Here is a 23,572-nt window from a genome sequence, read left to right on the forward strand (position 1 = left end):
AGCTGTAGAGTTAGGTCCTCAGTCGAGTGCCCAAGCCAAGTCCTCCTGCACCCTGTCTATATACACACACACACACACACGCGCTCACAAACACCTGGGAAAGGCTGGCACAGATTACCTGCTCTACTAACTTTGCCCAGACTGTAAGGTAGTTTCACTGCCACCAGTCAGTTACTATAAGGCTCTTAAAAGGGTACCCAGTTATACTGATTGAAGTTAATATTATTAGAAATGGTAATATTGACCAAACAGCCAGGCTTTTAGAAGTGGCCAGAGTTATCAAATATGTTCAAATACTCTCAAAGCTTAAATATTTTCTAAAAAGGACAAGCCACAATGAGAAGTTTAAATACATTTAATAATAAATAGAAAAGGAACATGAAAATACTAAATATCTATTTGCAGTAAACACCAGAGTTTCACTCACAGGGAATATTAAAAATAACACAGATGGAAAGTTTCTCATAGTTATAGAAAAACAGTATTTAGCTAGTATCACTATCTATTCCTGATTGACTAAAATAATTACTGTTCCTACTTAACAGAGCAAGGCAAGATGAGTGAGTGGTTCTTGTTGTCAGATCCAAGACCGAATACAGAATGCTGCTGAGACTTCAGTCTCCTCTAATACTAAAACATTATTTCTGTACAGAGTGACATTACATACATCTGGTCATCTGACTCTCTTTTCCACACTATCCCCACCATTAGAAGCTACCAGAGTTTAGCACCTATGTGCTACAATACACACAGATAGATAGAGCTTTGCTCAGATGTGGAACAACTGCTGGAAATCATAAAACCATAAACCAGTTTCACTCTTCCTACAGGAGCTGCAACCTATTGTCTAGCACAGACATTGCATCTCTGGCTGCCTTCAAAAGTGTGGGATAACATCTTTATGGCTTAACCCATAAAGTAATTTAATTTCAAGAATATTTTGCAAAGTCAGGTGGATTAAGATTAACCTCTTCACTTCCAGTATATACTGTTACAATGTTTACATTTAAACAGTTACAATAATGCTGTACATCTCTTTTCCTTCCAGCAGGACACACTGTTAATATGTTTTAATACAAGAAAAACCTCACAAATATATTTTCAGCACAAGCATCTGTACAAATCAGTTTGATATACAAATGACATATAATTATTTACAAAACTTCCAGCTAGCTGTGCTGGCATATGTTACAAATGCACTGCATTATTCCTCCTGGCAGGGCTGGGAGTACCTCCTATCATCACACTATCCTTTATATTCATTTATTTAAATGAAGAAAGTTGTGTTCTATATTTTTTGGGTCAAAGTATAGCAATGTGATGAAAGTGTAAAGCTGCATTCACCTAATGAAATGTTACATATTTTTTTTATTTCTTTATTTTTGATGGGGTCATTCATCAAATACCCTCTCCATGTCATAAAGTGTTATAGTAAGAATGTTTGTATGGCCATTCACAGAAATGATTGCATAGCATCACTTTCTCTCTCAGTGCCTTAGCAAGTAATGGTCTGAAACCAAATATCATCAGAAACTGCACTGTGGAAGCCAGTCTGTATTACAGGTGCATTCAGTGGTTTAATAACTATAGCTGTTATATCAGTACTCGTTTTGCTGGACATTTATTTGTTTTTTGTGTTTTTTTTAATATTGACTTATCTATTTATTTATTTTGTTTAATTTGCAAATTTTGCATATCCTATTTTAACGGTGATTTTACACAATGATTAAAGTCTGTCTTCAGAACAGAATTGTGCTTCCACAGTTCATTTCTGTGCAAATCATACATGTAGCTTGAAAAGATGACGTGAAAACCTGAAGAAGTACAGTAAGTTACTCCAGAAGTTCACTGAAGTCAGGGCATCTACTGCCTATCGTTTACCTTTATTATACCTGGCAGGAGCTCATATACACCCCTGCTGGTCTAAGTGCTTTGCATCTTTTACAATGTATTTTAGCAAAGTGCTGTTTAACTGAAAGCACTTGGCTGAAGTGTAATTACCAGAAAATATGTCTGGGACGTGAGTAATTCCCTGTGCCACCTCAAGTCCTGCCCCATAAAGTTTTAATCCTCATACAGTAGACAGTCCATTCCAGGACTGCAGGTGACACTAAACAGTTTGGAGGTTGTCATAATGGTTAAAGTGCTTACCTCACAGACACAAGATACAGGATTTGATTCTTACTTTGAAGGAAATTGGCTTGCCTTAAAACAACCTACAAGGGCAGCTAGCTTAGTACTTACCCATGAAACTATGAACGTTTTTCAAATTTTGATAAACAGTCCTTATGAAATTCTATTCTGTTGCAAGCCAGCCAGAATAATTCAGCAGTTCTACAAGTAGTTATGCTCCATTACTGTGTTATTCTGTTTTGAAAACAGCATGGTTTCAATTTGAAGTGTCCTGGAAATAAGGTACTTAAATAAGTGTTGAATGTAAGAAATTCTACTAAATTTTCTCTCTTTTTTTCTTAATATGCTTGCCTGGTTGGTTGTATATATACAGATTTTCAAAACTCAACTCTCCAGTAAAAAAAAAAAAGCCTGTTCTGGGTCACTAGTGACTGGTTTTGAAATTGTTTGTTTTGCTTTCACTTCCAGCAATGATTTAACTTTCAAAAGTGCAGTGTATTGTACCAGTACTTTAATCTGTACATTTCTGTTATTACTTTAGTTAAGTGATATTTCTCTTAATAGGAGAGCCTATTTAAATCCATATAACCTTATAATTTATTGTAGCTTGTGATGTTGTATATTCAGTGCCTGGCCTTAAAACAATTAAGAAATAAACAAAATATGTACTTAACAGTTATGAAAATGAATTACCATGTGGTCAACTCTGTATCTTGTGCAGTTTACTCATGATGAAAATTAGTAGTAATTACTAAAACCTTCATGTGAGAATATTAGTAAGACTAAATTATTGTGCACAAAATGTACTTAATGCAGTGTTATAACTGTTTTCCATTATTTTCATCCTGAATTTATATATTTCTCCACATTCCTCATGAGTATCTGCCCTTTACTCTGAAAGTCTTAGTTTCAGAATAAGAGATAAAGATAAAAAATCAGAAACAGTGTTTACTTTTTTAAATATTTAATTTAATGTTTTAGAAAGTTAACAGAACAACTAGATTTGCACTAGCCTGCATTTTTCTAAAGACCAAAATGTCTGAAATTCTATTGTCTAGCCTGTTGTGTTAAGTGACTGTAATCCTGAAATATTTGCCAAAAAAATCACTCATTTTGTGAAGCACAGGGCAAAACCTTGAGGAGAAATTTGTAACACTTGACAGGTATGTATGTGTCATGCTTTATTATTATTATTATTATTATTATTATTATTATTATTATTGTCATTACCGTCATTTTTTGCTTGCTTGTCTCTTCGGCGTGCCACCTAATAGCTCAGAGGTATCCCCTTTTCTGAGGATACCCAGAAGATAGGATAACATGTGATCATTAAATATGTAAACAATGAAGAGATTTTGAGCCGGGCCATTAAAGTGACTAGTGCTTCAGAGTCAGATTTTCTGGATAAAACCCTCTGAAGTATAGAGAATTATTTGTCAGCTCTTTTAACATAAAATGTTAAAGCCCTGACAAAAATTTAGGTAACCCAGGTTTGGTGTCCTAAGCGTTTCTTGGGACTAACTTGGGAAAGGAAGGCATACCTACTGTGTGTGTGTGTGTGTGTGTGTGTGTGTTTAGGGATGTACTAGGGCCATCCAATGCCAGAATTCTTCGGAGAAATGGCAGCAAGTCAAAGGATGGCCTTGAGATGTACTTTGAGTCACCAAGCCACATCTGCAGTAATCTTCATCACCAGGGCACAGTGATCCTGTATTGAGTTAAGCAAGATTTCCATAATAAACGGAGACTGGCAAGAAGAACCACCTGTAATTAGCAGTTGCATTTAATGTAATGTCTTGAACAGTTCCAGACTAAGTGTTTGTGTGCTGAATTTCATAAGTTATGTCATGAGGCTGCTGCTGTGCTGTGCAGACGTGTGTTCTCTCTTAACTTAGATTTGACTTTTTTTTAACTGCAGGTTTACGGTGATGCTTCTGTCTAAATGATACCATATATCCAGTCATTTTCACTTACTAATTTAGGGAGTACGGTGAAAGTGATGAGAGTAAGTGTTATAAGTGAACTTTTTATTGATTTTTCCACTCAGTAAAAAGAGCAATATCTCTTTCAAGATATTTGTGAAGTACAGGCCATCAATTGGCACATGACATTTATTGAAGAGCAGTAAAGCAGACCAAGTTGTGCTTTAGGAAGAACAAACCTTGGTTAGTCTGTTGGAATGTAGTGCAATAAACTGTTTTATAGAGCATAGACAACCTAATTTTGGCTGGAAATTGGACTTCCACTATACCATCTGTGTTATAAAAGCAGTTTAAGGACAACTGTTCCCAGTATCATTTTTTTTTATTATATCTTCACGCGTTCTGCTGTAACAGTGTCTCTGCATCACTTCAAGTAGTTCTTTCATTTTTATACACCGGACTGGCCGGAAGGTGGCTGCCATATTGTGTGATGTCATTTTATATTCAAGGGTTTTGCATTTCTGATGTCATTTTATGGGGCTTTTGTTCAGGGCTCTGAACTGTAGTTCCAAGCCATATTTTCTAGTTAAGGTGCTAAAGCTGATCATCTGTGTCTGATAACACACACATGTAAAAATCTTAACTACATTCACTACTAAATCTTTAAACTATTGTATTTCTTTTTCTGAAATTAACAATATTCTCAATTGTTTTATTAGGTCTTAAAAATCTGAAATGTAACTACCCACCATACCCTACCTGAGTGTCATAGATAATTGTGACAAATTTCAGATGGAAATAATGTGAGATTTCACAGAAAATCAGACTGATGTTCAGAGAAGCAGCTTCAGGTAGAACTAAGTAATAGTATTAAAACTGTACTAAAATTGTATTTGGCACCCTAGAGCTATGCACTTTGTGATGAGAAAAACTGGATATGTGGCTGGACATGTCTGTTAAAGGCCACACCCAAAAGAATAACAATATATATATTTGTTATCATATAATGATGTTTTTTTGCACTGCCTTCATTACTTTAAGTAGTTACTGTTATGATATTCTAGCCGAAATAGCCTGATAAGGTCTACCACATAAGCACAATTTCTTTTAAAAAGTGATGATTTTTGTCTGCCTTAAATACTTTTATGGGCATCCCAGTGCATTGTGGAAAGAGAAACATGTCTTGTGGTGTTGTCTGTTGAGTGTTTTACAAAGACAGAGTATTGCGATGTCCATGTCAGTAGCTACATTTTGTGAATAGCATCGGTTTGTCTTGTACTGTTATTTCACTTTGATTTTTATTACTACCATTACTTACACAGCATTTTAATCAGCGTTTGAATGGTAGGCTTGACAAAAAGCAGAATTATTTGGTTTACTTACATTACTAGAAATCCCAGTCACACTTTCTAAGCTGAGGTGTGAAGTTTACCATCTGTGACTAATAGCTTATACGTAACTGAGCTGGATGGTGTTACACTTAACAGATTTTTTTTATCATTCCTGCAGATAGAATTAGTACTTAAGATGTGGTTTGCCTCACCCCACTCACTGACCTGTGTCAACCAAAGATATATGTACGTGTGTGTGTGTGTGTATGTATATATATATATATATATATATATATATATGTACACACAACTGTATATATATATATACACACAACTGTATATATAATATATATGTATGCATATATAATATATATTACACACACACACACACACACACACACACATATATATATATATATATATATATATATATATATATATATATATATATGCGACCAATGCTGTGACAGGTACCACAAGACAATGGTGCTTACAGAAACATCAAAAGTGAATGCAGACAGGGAACCAACAGAGTATATTAATATACTTAATTCCTCTGATATTCAAGGACCTCATAGATAGTCTTATTCCAAACAGGGGTTAGCAGGATTAGCCAGAATTCTGTGTTACTATAATCTTCTGTTTTTTTGTGGTATTTAAACCCTGTGTTTGAGCTGCTTTGGGCTTGTTTAAACCAGGCTCTGCTGAAGTGCACCATCTCTGGGACATTTTACAAAATTCCTAAGGCTCCAAGACCAGTCTAAGTGCTTTTTCATTTATTTCACTTATTTTATTGCATTTGCACTTGCTTATTATTTTTGTGGGTGCCTTATAGCTAATGTATCACATTTGCACTGTTTTAAAGCAATTTACTGATTAACTGCATTTCATTACTGTTTAGCTGCATATCATTGCTATTTACTGCAATTCATTACTGTTTAACTACGTTTTACTACATTTCATTACTGTTTAACTGTATTTTTTCATACTGTGCATTCTGTTTTTGTCTGCAAGTGGTTAATCTATGCTTTTCTGTGAGTTTTACTGTGTTCTTAACCCTTAAATTGAGTAGCATAGTCTGGATACAGGTTTTCTGCATCCTTAGTTTGTTTTTGCCTTCTGTGTTTCTGGCAGCCATCTTGTGTTGGCAGCGGCCTATCTTTGCTAGTGAAAGTAGCAGGGCTTGACACAACCTGATTGGTAAAGAGAGGAGGAGCTAGAAGAATTGGCTAGATTTTTGTGTTACTAGAATCTTCAATATTTTTGTGGTATTTAAACCCCGCGATTGAGCTGGTTTAGGCTTGGTTGCTCGCCACACACCACAGCTGCACTGTTTTTAACCCATTGCGATGTGTTCCAGCTACAAATTTTCCCTTAGTAGCACTTGTGTGATCACCTAGTAGTACTCCTCTCAGACCATCCACCCATTGCCCCTTAGCTCTCTCTGGCCTCTCTCCCTCAGATTCTGACAAATATGGATGGACAATTTCCTGCAGCTTCTCCTGCCAGTCTGGTTGATATGGGCATCCTGAGACAGTGTAGCAACTGCCTTGTGTACATGAACAACCCTCTTCTACTACCACCTAGGAACATAATTTGTGAGAGATGCAATTACATTAAGAACTTAGAGTCTATGCTGTCTCTCTCACAAGTCAGTATATCTGGCACTGAGAAGTTTTCAACACAATCACCACACCTCAGACACCACCTACACAACACACACCCACATATGTGGAGGTCCTCAACAAAAACATACTCAAACAAAAGAGATCTCTGAGGCAAAACATATGCGAACTCCATGGCCCACCACACCACATACCACACACAGTCAACACACATGTGTCTCACAGCCACTAAGGCGTAACCATAAACCCAAAATATTAGTCATAGGAGACTCCATTGTAAAACACACAGATGTGCCCCTCACCAGGCTGGATAAGGAGAAAGTCATGGTTAGTTGTTTGTCAGGTGACAGAATCCACCATATCACACATGCACTCAAGTCTCTCAACAACAGGTATTGTTATGACTCTCATAGCTCATGTTGGTGTGAGTGACTTGAGATGTACTTCCCTGGACTATATGAAGAGAGACATTATCGAGCTCACTGAATATGTGTCCCAGGCGGGTATGTCCCAAGTCCTAAGCAGCATTCTACCATCACCCAGAATAATGCATCAATACAAACAGAAAATGATTGACTTTAACAATTGGCTTAGTTTCTGGTGTCATTCCAAGGGGATCCAGTACCTGAAAGCCTGGGAACACATGATCGACAGACCATGACGCTTTGCCAGAGATGGCCTGCATCTGTCTCCCTTGTGCTTCAGGCTTCTGGCAAAGGCTCTTGCCTCCCTCATAGTGCCTTTTTTAGGCAATGCCATGAGGTCAAAACTACCAACATGAAAATTTCATCAAAATGCAAATTAAAGGTCATGCTGCTAAATGCTAGGAATGTAAACATGAAACTGCACTCATTGCAAGCATCTTTAACCCTGGAAGACGCTGACATTTGTGCAGTCACAGAAACCTAGTTCAAAGATGCGGAGAGCACCCCAGCCATACCAGGTAACTCATTCTGTTATACATTCAGACCCCAAGCTGTGGGCAGCAAAGCAAAAGGAGGTGGAGTTTCAATATATATTAAAGACATGCACACCTCCAGGCTGGTCAAACAGTATGACGCATAACTGTTGACAAGACCCCTAGTCAAATCATAGATAGCTACAGGCCACCAACTTTGACTCAAGATGCCCACTCCACCTATCTGGACCTCTTTGAGTCTATCAAGATTTAACCCTTTACCCTGATCCTGGGCAGCTTTAACTATCCAGCCATAGATTGGAAGAAGAACTCATGCCAAAACACAAATGTCCAGAGATGCCTTGATTTCATCAATGCATATGCCTTGGACCAAGATGGTTGACAACCCCACAAGAGGTGATAATATCTTGGACTTGGTATTAACCAACATGAGTAACCACTGCAGCATCCCTACAGTGTCATCTTCCCTGGTAAGATCCTACCACAAAGCGATCATTTTCAAAGTCACCATCTCCCCTAGCTAGGGTCAAACATAAAAACTTCTCCAAAGCTGATTACTGCCTCCTGAGGGAAGGTATAAACAGTTTCCCAGCCCCTCCCCCTCCATAGGAACTGACACAAATGTCCATGCCTACACCAAAGTACTATACAAGCATTTATCTAGCCGCATAGAATCAGGAATACCTGACGGGACAAAGTCATCTTTCTCAAGGAAGAGTAAACCTGCCTGGTGGACATCTGCAATAAATAAACTCTGTAATATAAGGGAAAAAAATGCTGTCCAGGATCAAGAAGGAGCAGGTGCCTAATTGGAAGCAATCTCTCCTTAGCCTGAACAAACAAATAAGAGCACTAGTGAAATCCTGCAAAGCAAACTTCAAGTCCAAACTGGACACATCTACTAAAGACAATCATAAGACCTTCTTCGCATATGTCCACTATCTCAAAGGAAGCACTCAGATCTTTTCAGAACTGGTGGTCAAGGACACCACATACACAAATGCTGTAGATATAGCCAACCTGTAGGCAGACAGATTCAGCAAAAACTTCACCCCTCTATTCCCCCCATCAGTAAATCAGGGCATTCCCAGCACCTGCCCCACTCCCCTTATCTCTAGAGAGCAAGTCATCACTGCCTTCTCAAAGGCAAAAAATACAGCCTGTATGGGACTTGATAACATCCCAGGCTACATCCTACATAAACTCAGGCAGGAACTTGCACCACCATTAGGCACCCTATTTAGCCAAAGCCTAAATACTGGCTTTGTCTCAGCTGAGTGGAGGGTAGCCACTGTCATCCCATCAAAGGTGGAGCATCCACTGAATCAGAAAAATTATAGCACCATCAGCGTAACTAGTCTGATTTGCAAGGCAATGGAATGGATTATCATAGATCACCAGAGCCATGGATGAAGGGAAGGTGTGCACACCACCTACCTTGACCTGGCCAAAGCCTTCAAAGCTATTCTCCACTGGGATATAATAAATAAACTCTCTCAACTAGGCATTAATCCATATGTTACCAGATGAGTAGCAAACTGCCTCACTGATAGAACCCACCTAATCAAAATAGGGGAAGCCACCTCATGCAGTAGACCCGTAATGAGCAGTGTACCCCAGGGATCAGTCTTGGAGCCTCTGTTATTTGGCTTATACTTTTCTGAAGTGCAGGCCAAAACCAGTGGGCTATGGCTGACCAAGTCTGCAGATGACTGCAAGTTGGGCACTGTCATCAATTCCCCTAATGATGTGAACATCCTCCAAGAGGGTCTCACTCAAACAAATGACTGGTGCCAGAAACATGACCTCAAACTGAATGCCAAAAAATGCATCATCATCCCCTTTGGCGAGAGTGACGTCCCCACAAATTATCACATTAATAACAAGGTCCTAAGCATGCAATCAGTTGTGAGAGACTTGGGTCACCCAGGATGATAACAAACTGACTTTTAACCACCATATTGCCTTGTATGGATCATAGGTCGGTACTAGGCTATTGGCCCTAGGGCCTATACAAGCCTAGCCATAACAATTCCCTGGCTATTTCTTCCCACACTGTTTACTTCCCTGGACCCTGTCTAGCAGGGCGACTGACGTGATCCCCGGGGTGAATTTCCTTTCTCCCATCCAATCGTCAATGTTCCTTTTGAAGAGGGCCTAGGAGGCACTCTGCTTGACATGTATGGGCAGTCTATTCCAGAGTCTGGGGAGTCTCTGGGTCAGGAACCTATCCCTCTTGCATGCTTTGTTTATTGTGATGACAAGGTTTAGATCCCTGGAGCGTGTTTCTCTGAGGGATTGGGATTTCTTTAAGTGTAGCATGTCCATCAGCTCTAGGTTTGACATGGCCTTGTATGTTAAGCAGAGATCGCCTCTGAGTAGACGATATGCGACATAGTATAGGTGGAGTTTTTTAGATGGTCAGCATAGGGCATCTGCTTTAGGCCTGTAATTCTTTTAGTGAGGTATTTCTGCAGCCTTTCCAGTTGTTGCAAATGTCTTGAGAAGCTGGAAAGGAAGGGTATCTCTTCCAGGGACAAGGAGGTCATAAAATCCCTGTATTCTTCACTTATAAGATCCATTATTGAGTACAGTGCCTCTTTTGGCATGTACCTCACAGAGCACATGTAGCAGCTGGAGAGACCACAGAGGTTTCTCAGCAGGAAAATCCAGGGCCTCAAACATCTACCCTACACAGATAGGCTAAAAGCCCTGTTCCTCTACTCAGTCTCATATAGACTCATCAGAGGTGACCTCTGTCTGGCACAGAAAGCAATCTCAGACCCCACCTTGATGAGACTGCTGCATATCCGAAAGTCAAGCTCCACTTGTAACACACATGCACAACTTCATCCTGGTCTGTGACATCAATAAGAGTTGATGGCGGGACAGATTTTTGTCCCTGAGACTCCCCCTTCTGTGGAATAGGCTCCCTCTCCATGTCAAGCAGGGCACATCATTAACTGTTTTTAAGTGCAACCTGCATAACTGGATGGAGAAAATAAAATACTCCCCTGGGATTCCATCTGTGTCCCTCTTACAGGGGCATCAGGTGCTGACGTTTTGGAGCAGAAGCTAAATTCTTGGCTAGGCTTGTTAAGAGCCTCAGGGCCAATAGTCTAGTAACTTCTTATAATCCAGTAATCTGTCAGCATCAATTCCTAGGTATTATGGTTGACATTTTCTTGTCACTTAAAACTCATACAGAAATAACAGTACTTTGAACACAGAAACGTATTACACTTAAAACTTTGTTATAAACGTTCACATCAACTCATTCCAACAGCACTTTAGGCTCTAGAAAGAAATGTATTCATACCAAATTAGAATGTGGGTACATTATTGTTCTACACGTTCCTGCTAACACACCCTTACTATAAACTACAGAGATTAAAATTTGCTACTTGGGTCTCACTGGCTGCTGGTAAAGAGCAGAACAACTTTCTTTCTACAAAATTATTAAATATCATTATTGTTAACCCCTGCAAAGCAAACTGACTGTTAAAGCAACAGCATATACACTCAGAAGGAACAGCAATAAAGCATTGACTCCTCCGTTTGGATTAATAGTAGGAGAGGGGAGTAGCAATGAAGCATTGACTCCTTCCTTTGGATTAACAGTAGGGGAGGGAATGGCAGTGAAGCATTGACTCCTTCTTTTGGATTAACAGTAGGGGAGTGAACAGCAATGAAGCATTGACTCCTCCCTTAGGTTTTCTCCGTTACTGTTAATCCAGTCTCCAGAGTCTGCGTGGAATTGTCTAGCAATTGATATCCACAACCAATAATTATTAAAAGCTATTACAGCAAAGCTAAAACAATACCTCTTTAGTGAAAATAAAGGCAAACATTTTGGGGGCAAAAGCTAAAACTACACTTAGCGCACCCAGGCCTAGCAAATGTGTGCATTTTCAATATACAGCTTTTGAATTTTACAGCTGCTTGTTTTTAGTTTCATAGGTTAGTACTAAGCTAACTGCCCTTGCGAGCCATTTTAAGCCTAGCCAATTATCCCTTGTGAGACTCAAACCCTGCACCTTGTGTTTGTAAGACAAAGACCTTAACCATTAGGCCACCCTCCCACCTTTCGGTACTTAGTGGTCAATCTACTCATTGTACTTAATGTCAAATACTTTGTATATACTTCCTTCATTATCTTTGTAAATGTGACTATAACCTAATCTGTCATCTGTAAATACTTTGTAAATAAACAAAAGATGCACAGACTACCAACCACAGCACTAAAATGAAAAAAAAATAATACTAAAGCATCATAGCCAAATGAATAAGGGAAAAGAAATAAAGGCTTTATTCAGAGTAAGTACTTTTCATCCTAAAATTCTAGAGGTCTTGAGGCTAACAAAAGTAGCAGGAATAACGCCTTAAATGCAACAATATTTGATGATATCACAGTTAACATCAATCAATTACATTGAATAAATGATGTACTAAAACTGATGTTTGTTTAATGTTAACTTTTTTCCAGTACACATTTGAAAGTGATATGATCATACAGATGTGGTACTCAAGGAGCATGTAATCTGGTTAACCAGCAATATTCTTTGTGATCAAGTAAATTTTCAGCATCCCTGACTCTGAAATCTAAGTCCTACATTATATGTAAAATACAAAGTGCTTAAATTTGATGCAATGCAAAATGTGTCAAAAAAGAGCATTGTTTCTGTTTCTTTTTCTTTTAGAGTAATAATGTTTATATACTGGAGTACTTAATTCCCTAGTTGTCCTTACAAAATAAAATGCTTAATATACAGTACAATCAACGTACTCCACACTGAGTATTGCAGTTAAAACATTTCAACTCATTTCACTGTAGAACTGTTAACCTCATACATGCATAAGTATCTCACACTCTGTGTATTTCTTTATGAAAACCTTACAAAACAGACAATTAGAAAAATTTTGTTTGAGATATTTTTGCAGCCAAGCATGGAGAACAGATGCTCTGTCATTCCAATGTACTTCTAAAGATTCAAAAAGAATTGTCCAAATTTGTTGTGGCGATTCCATTTTGGCACAGGCAAAACTGTTTTTGCTTTCTAATGGAATTTCCAAAGGGGCGTTAACCATAAGAGACTGTATCTACTCACACAGCACAAGGGGAGTTTGATACACTCCAGTATCAATCAACTACAATTGACAGCATGGATGAATCGGTTTTAATACCTTTTAAGCACTTTTTTCATGAGGACATGCAGCAGGTACTAAAGTAATCAAGAAAACCCACTACTAAAAAGTCTTATGTTGGCAAATGGAAGATGTTTTCTTATTTGGTACCTTCTCAACTTCAGAGTTCCTGAAAGGGAAGTAGCACCTCTGGTTCTGAGATATTTGTGTGAGCTACTTAAAGATGGCTTGTCACTTGCTTCCATTAAAGTGCATCTTGCAGCCATCTCAGCTTGTCTGCCTATGCATCCCGCTCTTTCTTTGTGTTTGTGGTTTACACAGCACGAGACTTCCTTGAAGCAAATTTCTCCTCCTTGGAATCTCAGTTTGTTCTAGAAAAACTGACCTTAACTCCCTTTGGACCGACCTCTCAGGCTGACTTGCAGTTCGTTACTTGAAAAACTATTTTACTTGTTTAAGTTATGCAACACGAGTATCTGAGTTACAGGTTGTTATGGTGGGTGAACACTGTCTGATTTTCCACAAGGATAGGCTCACATTACACACTAATCCTTAATTTAGACCTAAAGTTGTTTCTGAGTTTACCTTGAATCAACCTATCAGTCTCACAGTTTTCTGTCTAGAGCAAAGCAACAAGGGAGAACAGATTATACATACATTAGTTGTGCACATGTAGCTCCTTTACTACTTTGACAGAACCAGGTCTGTTAGGAAGGCTAGGCAGCTGTTTGTTTCCTATGCTAGGTCTAAGAAAGGCCAACCCATGTCTAAACAGACTATATCCAGATGGCTGTCTTCTGATATTGTTTTTTGCTATTCCAGTCAGGCATTATATGTTGTGTCAGATTTTCAGAGAACATTATAACAAACTAATATAAAGATATAACAGTCTATCTCTTAAGGATACCATGTTGTATCATATATAATTTATCCCCTAATCAAAGATTCTAGACTACAGTGTTATGAGAAGCTATTACTATGAACTTAAGTACTATTGGCATACATTTAGCTAACAGTCTTCTGACAAAATATGATGGGACACATTTCATTTGACACCATCACTGTATTGTCAGTGCAGTACTTACAAATGCATGAAATTAACATTTAGAATTGTATGTTGTTGTTGTTGTGTCTTTCGGCTTATCCCGGTTAGGGGTTGCCACAGTGGAACTCCGGTCCGCTAATGTTTGGTAGTGGATTTTTACGTGCCGAGTTACCAGTCCTGACGCACAGCCTTCAACGAAGGTACGCCCATTCACGCATGCCTCCACACAGAAGACACTCTAGCTGAGAATCGAATGGGACAACGTCTTGCTGTGAGGCGACAACGCTACCACAGCACCACTACCGCGGATAACATTTAGAATTGTATGATATGCTAAATAAACATCTGTATATTGTACTGTATCTCATGAACAATAGTTAATTATATATAATTTATTCTATATTTTGCAAGGGTTTACAATGAGTAATACTACAGTGCAAAGAGTTTAGGATTACTCTGTTGTGGTCAATTGAATGTGTAGCATCAGGCAAGTCTGCTAAGGATGATGCTTTAATTTTCCTTCCTGGCTATTTACATATTGCAGAGTATTCAGAACGATTTGCAACATCACAGCACAGTGATACACATCAAAGATGGCATTGCTTGAAGCAACCTGATGCTGTTTATGTAGTAGGACCAGCCCGGCAACAGTATACTGGATAAAGGGCTGTATAGTAAACTTAAGTAGATGCATTACTGATAGCATTCATGCTACTGAACTGTAGCAGAGTGTCCCTTATATGGCTGGTCACATGACTAAGATGACGAGCACAGTAAGGTGGTACGCTTAAGGTTGTGTGTGTTCATATGTGCAGTGAAGTGCTTTATAGCTCCAATATGCACAATGCGAGAAACCTACAGAGGGACACCTCAGCCAATCATATAAATGTGGAGAAAAGGAGCAAGAGCAAGCAGAGGTGCACTCCCAAAGTAACCTGTAGGAAAGATAGGTGGGGGCTACAAGAGTCTTTGTGTATAGATGCTCATTTTACTTTTTGAAAAAGGATAGACTGGGACAGAAGTGCAGCTGGCTGAACCAGTTCTGGTAAACCATCCAGTGTTCTATCCCATCAGCTTTTCAAGTGAGCACTTCACTATAATTAGCCAATTGCTACATTGTAGTAGTCGTCTTATTTTAGATCCACGTCCCTCCCTCTACTACATCCATTTTCCACGCCTCTTACACCTGTTGTAACATAAGCTGTTTCCTGTTACTGTGCCACACCCAGTCTGTGCAAATGAAGGTGGCTCTGCTCTGGGCTGTGTGAATGAAGTGATGTCTGATGCACAGTCTGGCTTCTCAGTGTACTACAGTGCATAGCCTGTTTGTGTTAATGCATACATCAGTTTTATTCGCTGTTTTCCTTGTCATGGCATAAAGCTCCGGACCAGATGGCTTCCTCTTTGCCAGAGCCACAACATATTGTGGCTTCCTCTGTCTTGCATAGGGTACTGCTTCAACAGCTTCTTCTGACAATTCAGTGTCCAATTTCACTGCTGCAACAGTTCTACCAGGCAGTAGCAGAGTGTTCCAAAGTTGTAGCTGTTGTCGCACCTCTATGTTGTGTAGCCTTCCACCAGGTGTATCCAGACACTGGAAGCATGCCTTCAGGATCCAGAGTCCACGTATGATAATATTCCTTGACTACCAACGCCTGATGTTGATTGCTATCTCAGCCATGATGTATGGGTTTTAAATAGGGTTGGTCAGTTACAGTTAAAAATCAATTCCACCATCACCTGCAGCACACAGCAGTGAACACCATTATAAGTGCCTGCTACCTGTGTCAATGGAAAATGCACAACCCTGACCCATGTAGCAACAGGGTGTGCACCTATAGAGTATATGGCCTTGAGGGAAGTCCAGTCATGTGACATGCTGGTGGAGCTTACACATGTGCCATATGTCGCAGTCATAGGCATTTTCCTGCATGGAGCACAGACTCCTTGCATGCAATAACTTGTGTATTGCACACCACTTCACAATTGATGGAACAGAAACTGCAAACTAACAAAATAGTGAATGTGATGAGTTAAATGGCAATTATGGTGAGTGTTTAATATAAAACTTGGTATGGTAGAATTACAGTGTCTGCTGTTACCAGGAAAGAGTAGGTTTGTACCTTCCAAACTATATAACACCATTAGTGTCTTCAAACAGGAGGTGTCATATCAAATGAAAAATAGCATGTCACAATTTTTAAAGAAGCTGCAGTACAATTTGATATATTTGCAAGGACAGGCTTCAAAAGATTTTTGTAAAGACCGAGAAAAATATGTAATCAGATAAGCAGACAAGGAAGGTGATATTGAAATGTTTAAATATGTGTTATGCTTAATTACACACACAGGATTATACGCAGCTACATGTCTCTTCTGTGGAGCAGTACACCAAAGGGTTATATTATTTGTTAATGAGAAATGTAAGATTGTTATTTTTATCACAGGCTGCTTTAAAAAATGTGGGGGAAGCATCCTGTTTGTCCCTACTTCTGTGCGTTACCAAAAATTCATAAGAATGTTGGGGATCCTTTGGATGTTTTCATCTAAAATAGGCCTCTTTCTCCCTGGTTTACTTAAACCCTGCATAGTCTCTCAGCAGCCATATCTTAGAGACACTTGGCCATCTTTTTTCTCAAGTGTGTAAGATAACATGGCAGAGGTATTAGTGGGTAGTCAGTGAAGTAAATTCTTTGTATACTTCAAATATGCATTAAGTTGGTGTTGAAAACTTTATGAAACTACTTGGAGAAATGCCGGTGACTAATTTTATACATCAGAGAGTCGATTAGCCGAACTAGTTGGGACCTAGGGTAGTTTGGGTAATCAGACTGTTCAGATAATCAAACATACGTTGAACCAGATAAAAAATGCTATTTTTTTTCTGCATGCTTTTCAACCATTCAGTGGTTCCAGTGGACAATAAAGAATATTTTTCATACACAAGTTGGCTACAAGCTCAAAAAACACGCACAAACGGATATGTATAATGTTTACATATTCAGACTTTGATTTTTCCTACCCAAAAACTTTCGAAGGTTAGGTTCGGATAATTGATGTTTCTGATAATCGACATTTGGATAATCAACTCTCTGCTGTAGTCAGTTTGTTACGCCTTTGTTTGACCCATAATTATTTTCATGTCTTTGATCTTTTTTTTATTTTAAAAGGTTTGGAAATGGGTGCATATATTTTACCCAGTTATGCAAATACATTTATGCATTTTTGAGCAACTTGATATTTATTGCAGTAATTTTATAAAAACAAAATAGTTTAGTATGGTCGATGTATTGGGGATACCGTTTTTATTTGTAAAGAATATGTCTGAATTTTATAGATTTTATGAAAACATTATACAGAAGAGTCTCGATTTGGGCTTAACCAAACTGGCATTTGCAACAGGCCCAATTTTTCGGTGTTAATTTGATTGCAATGAAAGATCAAACAGGTTGTAGTGCTTTGTATTTTAAAAATACTGCAATGAATATGTTCCTGGCAGCTAACAGAGTGAAATATCCACATCTAATGCAAGCCCACCCATATGAAGAGTTTGTTTATGCAGTTAAGAATGCAAGTAGACCTGCAGATAAAATCACAGGTTGCAAGCTGTGCTTTGATAGGTTAAGGAAGAGACTATAGAAGGAGGAAGAGACTGTAGAAGGAGGGCACATTAATAAGGAGTCTAGAAAATACTTTAGGTCATCAGATATCCAGTCACAGAAGTAAGAGAGTTAATAACAAGTAGGGTCATAAAACAGAAGGTATGTTATGTATGGTGGCCACTGAAGTTCTTTCTAGACCATGTTTAAATCTATAATGGGTAAGAACTGGCATATTTTGGTCTGATACTGATTTGCAAGACGTGTTACCCAAACATTTGGTCTTTTCATATAAGAAAATTAAAAAGTGTGTGGAGTACATTGGTTACTAATAATAATATAGAAAAAGAATGAAATCAAGAGATATGAATGTTGGAGTAACCACTCCAGTGTGTGAAAATTCATGAGGGCGGGCCACTCCTTGGAGTAACAACTCCAGTGTGTGAAAATTCATGGGGGCGGGCCACTCCTTGGAGTAACCAGTCCAGTGTGTGAAAATTCATGGGGGTGGGCCACTCCTTGGAGTAACCACTCCAGTGTGTGAAAATTCATGGGGGCGGGCCACTCCGGTCACTCTTGCAGTGTTAATGGGAAATTGCACTGTATGGGCAGAACATGTGATTATTGATTGTAATACATGTAATGCATTTCAAGGTATTTACTGTAATTGTATGCCCAATATTTAGTATAGTAGCAGGACTATCAGGTAGTTGAAAATTTGCCTGCAGGATCATTTGAGAGAAATAAATGGTGCTTCTCCTTTAAGTGCAATAGTTTTTCATGTTACATATCACCATGTCGATAATCTAGTAGCTATTAAATGTGAAATATTGAAAATATTAGCTTCCCCATAGCTTGGGGGCAATACATAAGATGATTTATTGACTACCGAATTGCATTGTATTCCGAATTATATAATGCATTATCACTAAGAGGATTGAATGTGCATTTGGAATGGAGTTATTTAATGTAATTTCATGGATATTTTTAAGATGTTAACGGGAGTGATTTAAATTAATCTGAGTGGCTGATTGCTTCACTGCACTTTATAGATGGTAGAAAATTTATGTGCTTGTAACACCTAGAAAGTATTTCTGCCAAGGCACTACGGTTGTAACAACTTATGTCTTATTTCTCTGCTGTCATTGTTTGTTTGTGTAGAATGACTGCGAAATGGCGGTTCTATCTGCTGTTGTCATTTGAAAAGAATAATATAGAATCCATAAGGCTGACGCCTACAAAACTCTTAGTGTGTTTCCTGTTGGATGTTGAAAGTTGGAATAGCAAAGATGATTAATGTTACTCAAACATTTATATTCAGTCCATGCATCCCCTCTGCCTTAATTGAGTTTGTGGTCAGCATGTTATCTGCTAAGTCCTTCACTGTATCTCTGTTCACAAGGTAGCAGTCGACAATGCCAGGTTGTGAAGGTATTTGTCACAGCGGACAGCATATCATGGGCAGTGGCACTAAAAGTGACCAATAACACATGCTGCTCAGCTAATGCTGCTACTACTTGTGGTATCCTAGAGCAAGTGAAGCTCCTGTAGTCCAAGAAATCCTGGCATTTGGAACAGATGAGTGTTGCAATGCTTTTGTCTTAAATTTATATATGCTTGATTTCCTCATTTACATATGTAATAATTCTTATTACCATGATGGCTCGTACCTGGTTGCCATTAAGCAGTCATTTGCATACTGTGCATACCAAACTATACCTGCTGTAGTGCAGTCACACCTCTTGTGTATCTGAGTTACCCCATCCCTGCATATCACTGCTCAGTGTTGTTTCAAATAACACTGTGTGCTAATTGCTTCTGAATACTATTAGAAATTATAGCATATTTCATTGTAAATTCCATCATACTGAAGATAGTAAATCTTCTTGTTTCTAAAAAGATCTGCTATGTAGCCCATCTGATAGTAACATAATGCTCAACATGGACTAACAACCCCCTGATGTGGTATCTGTTTGTAGTAACAGGGGCATTCCCCTACAGATTTTCTCTTTGTTTTTTTGTTTTACTGTTCCCCTGTCTGTGCAGTCCTTGCATTAGCTTTTCAGTTCTTTTATGATTGTGTGTGTGTGTGTGTGTGTGTGTGTGTGTGTGTGTTATACTAACTGTGAAGTCACACATCTAAAGTAACTAGGTGGTAAAGCAACTGGTTCATTTTAAGTTCTCTTTAGATTACATTTTCAGAGGATTATGTATTTCCTCAGTGTAACAAGATACTGAACTGTTTTGCTTTATGTCGGTAAGAATGGCCATAGTGCTGATTAACCCACATTTGCCCACACTCCGTTTTGTTTCCTCTTTCAAATGTGACTTGCAGTTGTGCATTGCCGAGTGTAAATATTGCTGCAGTTTTGCAAAACTAGTGGGAACTGCTCCTTACAAACACAGGTGTTCACACTGAGAAATAGCTCATGCACTTGCTGTGTGTACTGTAAATTTAGGTGTGCCATTCAGGTTTCTTATCTCTTTTGCTGGGGTTCTTTTGAGTGTATGTTTTCTTTTGTTCTGTTCTTGTCAAAAAAAAAAAAAAAAACATTCCACTGGCTTCTGCTTATCATTGTTTAACAGGCAGGTTTTTAATTGGAGCCTAGTGTGTGTGAGTGTGGTGTGGAAAAACTACTGCGACAGCGCTGGCCACCCAGCAGTGTAAACTTTGACTCTAGATGATTCACTGTTGAAGTGACAGCCCAACCCCATGTGCAAAAATGGGAAAAAGGAGTTTTGGATGGATGGATATTGTAATAAGCTACTATTAGCAATCCTCTCCAGATAACTGACAAAGACCAGTTTTCCTGAACCCATATGTAATACCGTTGCAGATACCTGGTTGCCAGAATTAATTTTGGAACCCCTCTGCAAAGATAGGTCCAGTTTATCTGGTCAGTTTTCTTTTCCAGACTTGAGTTCATAGCTTGAGCTGCACCTCTTGAATCCTGTTTTTTTTTTTTTTTTTTTATTGCGTCTCAGTTGCCCATTGTCAAGATTGCCGCAGTTTGTAAAGTTTTATTAGTTACAAAACCTTCATTTCCCTTCTAGCTGGCTCATTTAACACTGGTATCTTAAAACTAGCAAGTCTTGTTGATATATTTAAGATGCTGTGTTTGTAACAGAGGATCAAGCCAGTGGTCTCACTGCACTTCGTCTATTCTGGATGGATATAGAAAACAACAAGACACCATAAACTACTATGACAGTGAAGCCTTCCAGGGATCTGTTTTCAGTGAATGTCTAAGCACTTCCATGAATCAAAATCTGGAAATGATCTTTACCCTCTGAAAGTCGTATAACACTTAAGGCAGTACTCCATTAATGACTAATTTATAACATGTTGCTATAACTATTAATTGTAATACATTTTCATTTAATGCATAACATAAATAATATACAAATGTCTTGTCCTCTGTGACTTCTGTTTTCGAGTGCATCCAGTAACTCCAGGTTTTGCATTTGGGACTTAACTCTGTAGCCTTTATTTATGAAGCTTCTTGAATCAAATACTCGCACTAAGGAGTTAATGGAAAGTCTGTGTTTACTCTGACCAATATTACATTCTTTATATAAAAAGGGAATGTTAGAACTGCCATCTTAGACATGTAGCCTTTTTTCAAAAGCTGTCTAAAATAGAAAAATAAACAGAATTTGCAATTAACACTGATTTTGCTTATTTTTCATGTTAAGTTATTTCTCACGAAGCGACTACAAGTCAGAACACGAATTCTAATATTTATTTTCCATATGTACTATGTGCTCATACCGTACGTTTGTCTTTTTTAGGTTAAATGTAGCTAACACCTTTTTTTAAGGAAGTCAGATGTGCACATGCTTGGAGCTGTTGGGTACTCTGAGCACCGTATGACTTGTTTACTTGTTTAAACATTTTTATATATTTTGCCTTCAAGGAACAATTTTGTGATGCACAGGATAGTAGGACATTTATTTTGAACGCTGATCGTTTAGTTTACCTTTGACACTTAACAGTGCAGAGAAAATGCTGGCTGTATTGTTTTAGGGCTGCTACAACAAATCAGAATGAGTTAAGCAGCTCGACATGTTTGTTTTAGAAATGTTGAATTTACATCCGCTGTGCCGATTGAGTTGTACAGTCAGTGTGTGTGTTGAAGATTCAGTTGTAAATAAAAACTCACTAATATAAAGTTGTTTATCCTGTATACACATTGCTGTTATGAGGCTCTTGGTACCTCATTCACAGTTTCACTTGACCTGTTCTTTTAATATAACTATGAACACAAAAAATGTCAGCATGTTTCATCTGAACATCTCTTCATACCTAAACAATACTGCACTGACTGTTTTGTATATGCTGTGATTAAGTCGCACTATGACTACGGCAGGAAGGATGGAACTGAAAAATGTGCTGTACTGGTTATGTTCTGTATATTAAGGGCTTTATGAGCATGCAGAAATGACCAGTCTTCAGTTTCTTTCTGTATTAAGTAATGAAAAAAATGATGACTCGTATATTATACTTTTTAGTTGTCGTAAATGTGTGTAGTGCTGTAAATATCGTTTAGTCGAAACTGATGCAGTAATCAATACAGGAGAGTTGCATTTTGGGTTTTGATAAAGTGAACTTGTATTCCAGGTTGTGTAGGACAGAGGATACTGGGAATTGCAAAGAAAATGTGACACTGACCTACCTTCCCTACATGCAAGGTGGATGTTTTGGGTGTATTTTGCCCCAGAGCCTACTAGTCATTAAGCCTCCCCCAGTTAAACACATCCATTCATTTTATCTGGAAATTTCACTGGGATCAGGGTTACAGCTATGTAGATGAGGCTGTCATCCAGGCAATCATGAGGTTGCTTTGCATCTGGCTGTGCCCCTATATTTGCTAGCATTGCCAAAGAGAGATGGACACCCTTCATCAAGATCAGAAACACCCAGCTTTAGTCTATAGACTGAGCTTCATAGGAGACTTATCCATCTAATTTGGCCGTGACCAAGCATGATATATCCCACCAGCTTGGGTGTATTTTACTTATTGCAGATTGGGATGTAGAGGTCAACATATTTATTTAGCCACAACTGGCATGTGCTTCCTCCAGTCAGTGGTCTACATCATTCTTGACTCAGGCTTTGGAGATATTTTTCTCTTCTACTAACCCCTCCGCAGTGGGTGATGTAGGCACTGTATCACTATGGGGAATCCAGCACCCTCCCTCTGCTATTTTCATTCTACCAGACAAATGCCCCCTGAGAGCTACTGTCACTGGCGTGGGATTCTAAGCCTATGTCCCCTGGTCAGCTGCTTTCATGCATACTTCCACTTGCCCTGGAGCACTTTTACACTGCAAATCACGACCCCCCCCCCCCCAAGAATGGGTGAGCTGATGTTGCTGCACATTCCCATCCTCACCTGGCTCTTCCAGTGGCCAAACGATTACTCAAACTCTGTCCATTTAGATAGTAGTCAGGACTCTATCCTTTTGCACCACAAGGTCAGGTTTGCTCAGGCAAAGTGGTTTTGGAAAGGAGGACACAGAGAGCATGTGTATTTTCTCATTACTTGGTTTTGTTGTGTAGGTAAGATCCTCTTGGCAGGCATATTTGCTATTAATGGTTATACAGTAGAAGGTGAGGCTACACTCTTGGTAGCATGTTTGTCCAACAGTAATGAGAATGTTGGGTTTAAACTTAGATAACTGTTATGCTGCCATTGAAGTTTACACAACAAATTTTTTTTTCTCAAGCTGACTTGACATTTGTATTCCATAACGATATTTTCACAGACTATGTTTTTGATATGTTGTCTGTTTTATCAGCATAAAATGTACTCAGAACTGAAGCAGGTCTTTGGGTGTGTGCTGTGGCTT

At 38.6% G+C, this 23,572-nt stretch overlaps 1 protein-coding gene across 1 annotated transcript in view; it reads left to right on the plus strand.

The window, feature by feature from the left end:
* Positions 1-23,572, plus strand: part of LRP8 (LDL receptor related protein 8) — a 1,993,970-nt gene that overhangs the window by 1,044,240 nt on the left and 926,158 nt on the right. The gene's annotated exons all lie outside the window — the stretch shown is intronic.

This window comes from Protopterus annectens, chromosome 10.part0 (genome assembly GCF_019279795.1).
Source record: "Protopterus annectens isolate FY-2018-M chromosome 10.part0, PAN1.0, whole genome shotgun sequence".
In the NCBI taxonomy this organism is placed as follows: Eukaryota; Metazoa; Chordata; order Ceratodontiformes; family Protopteridae; genus Protopterus; species Protopterus annectens.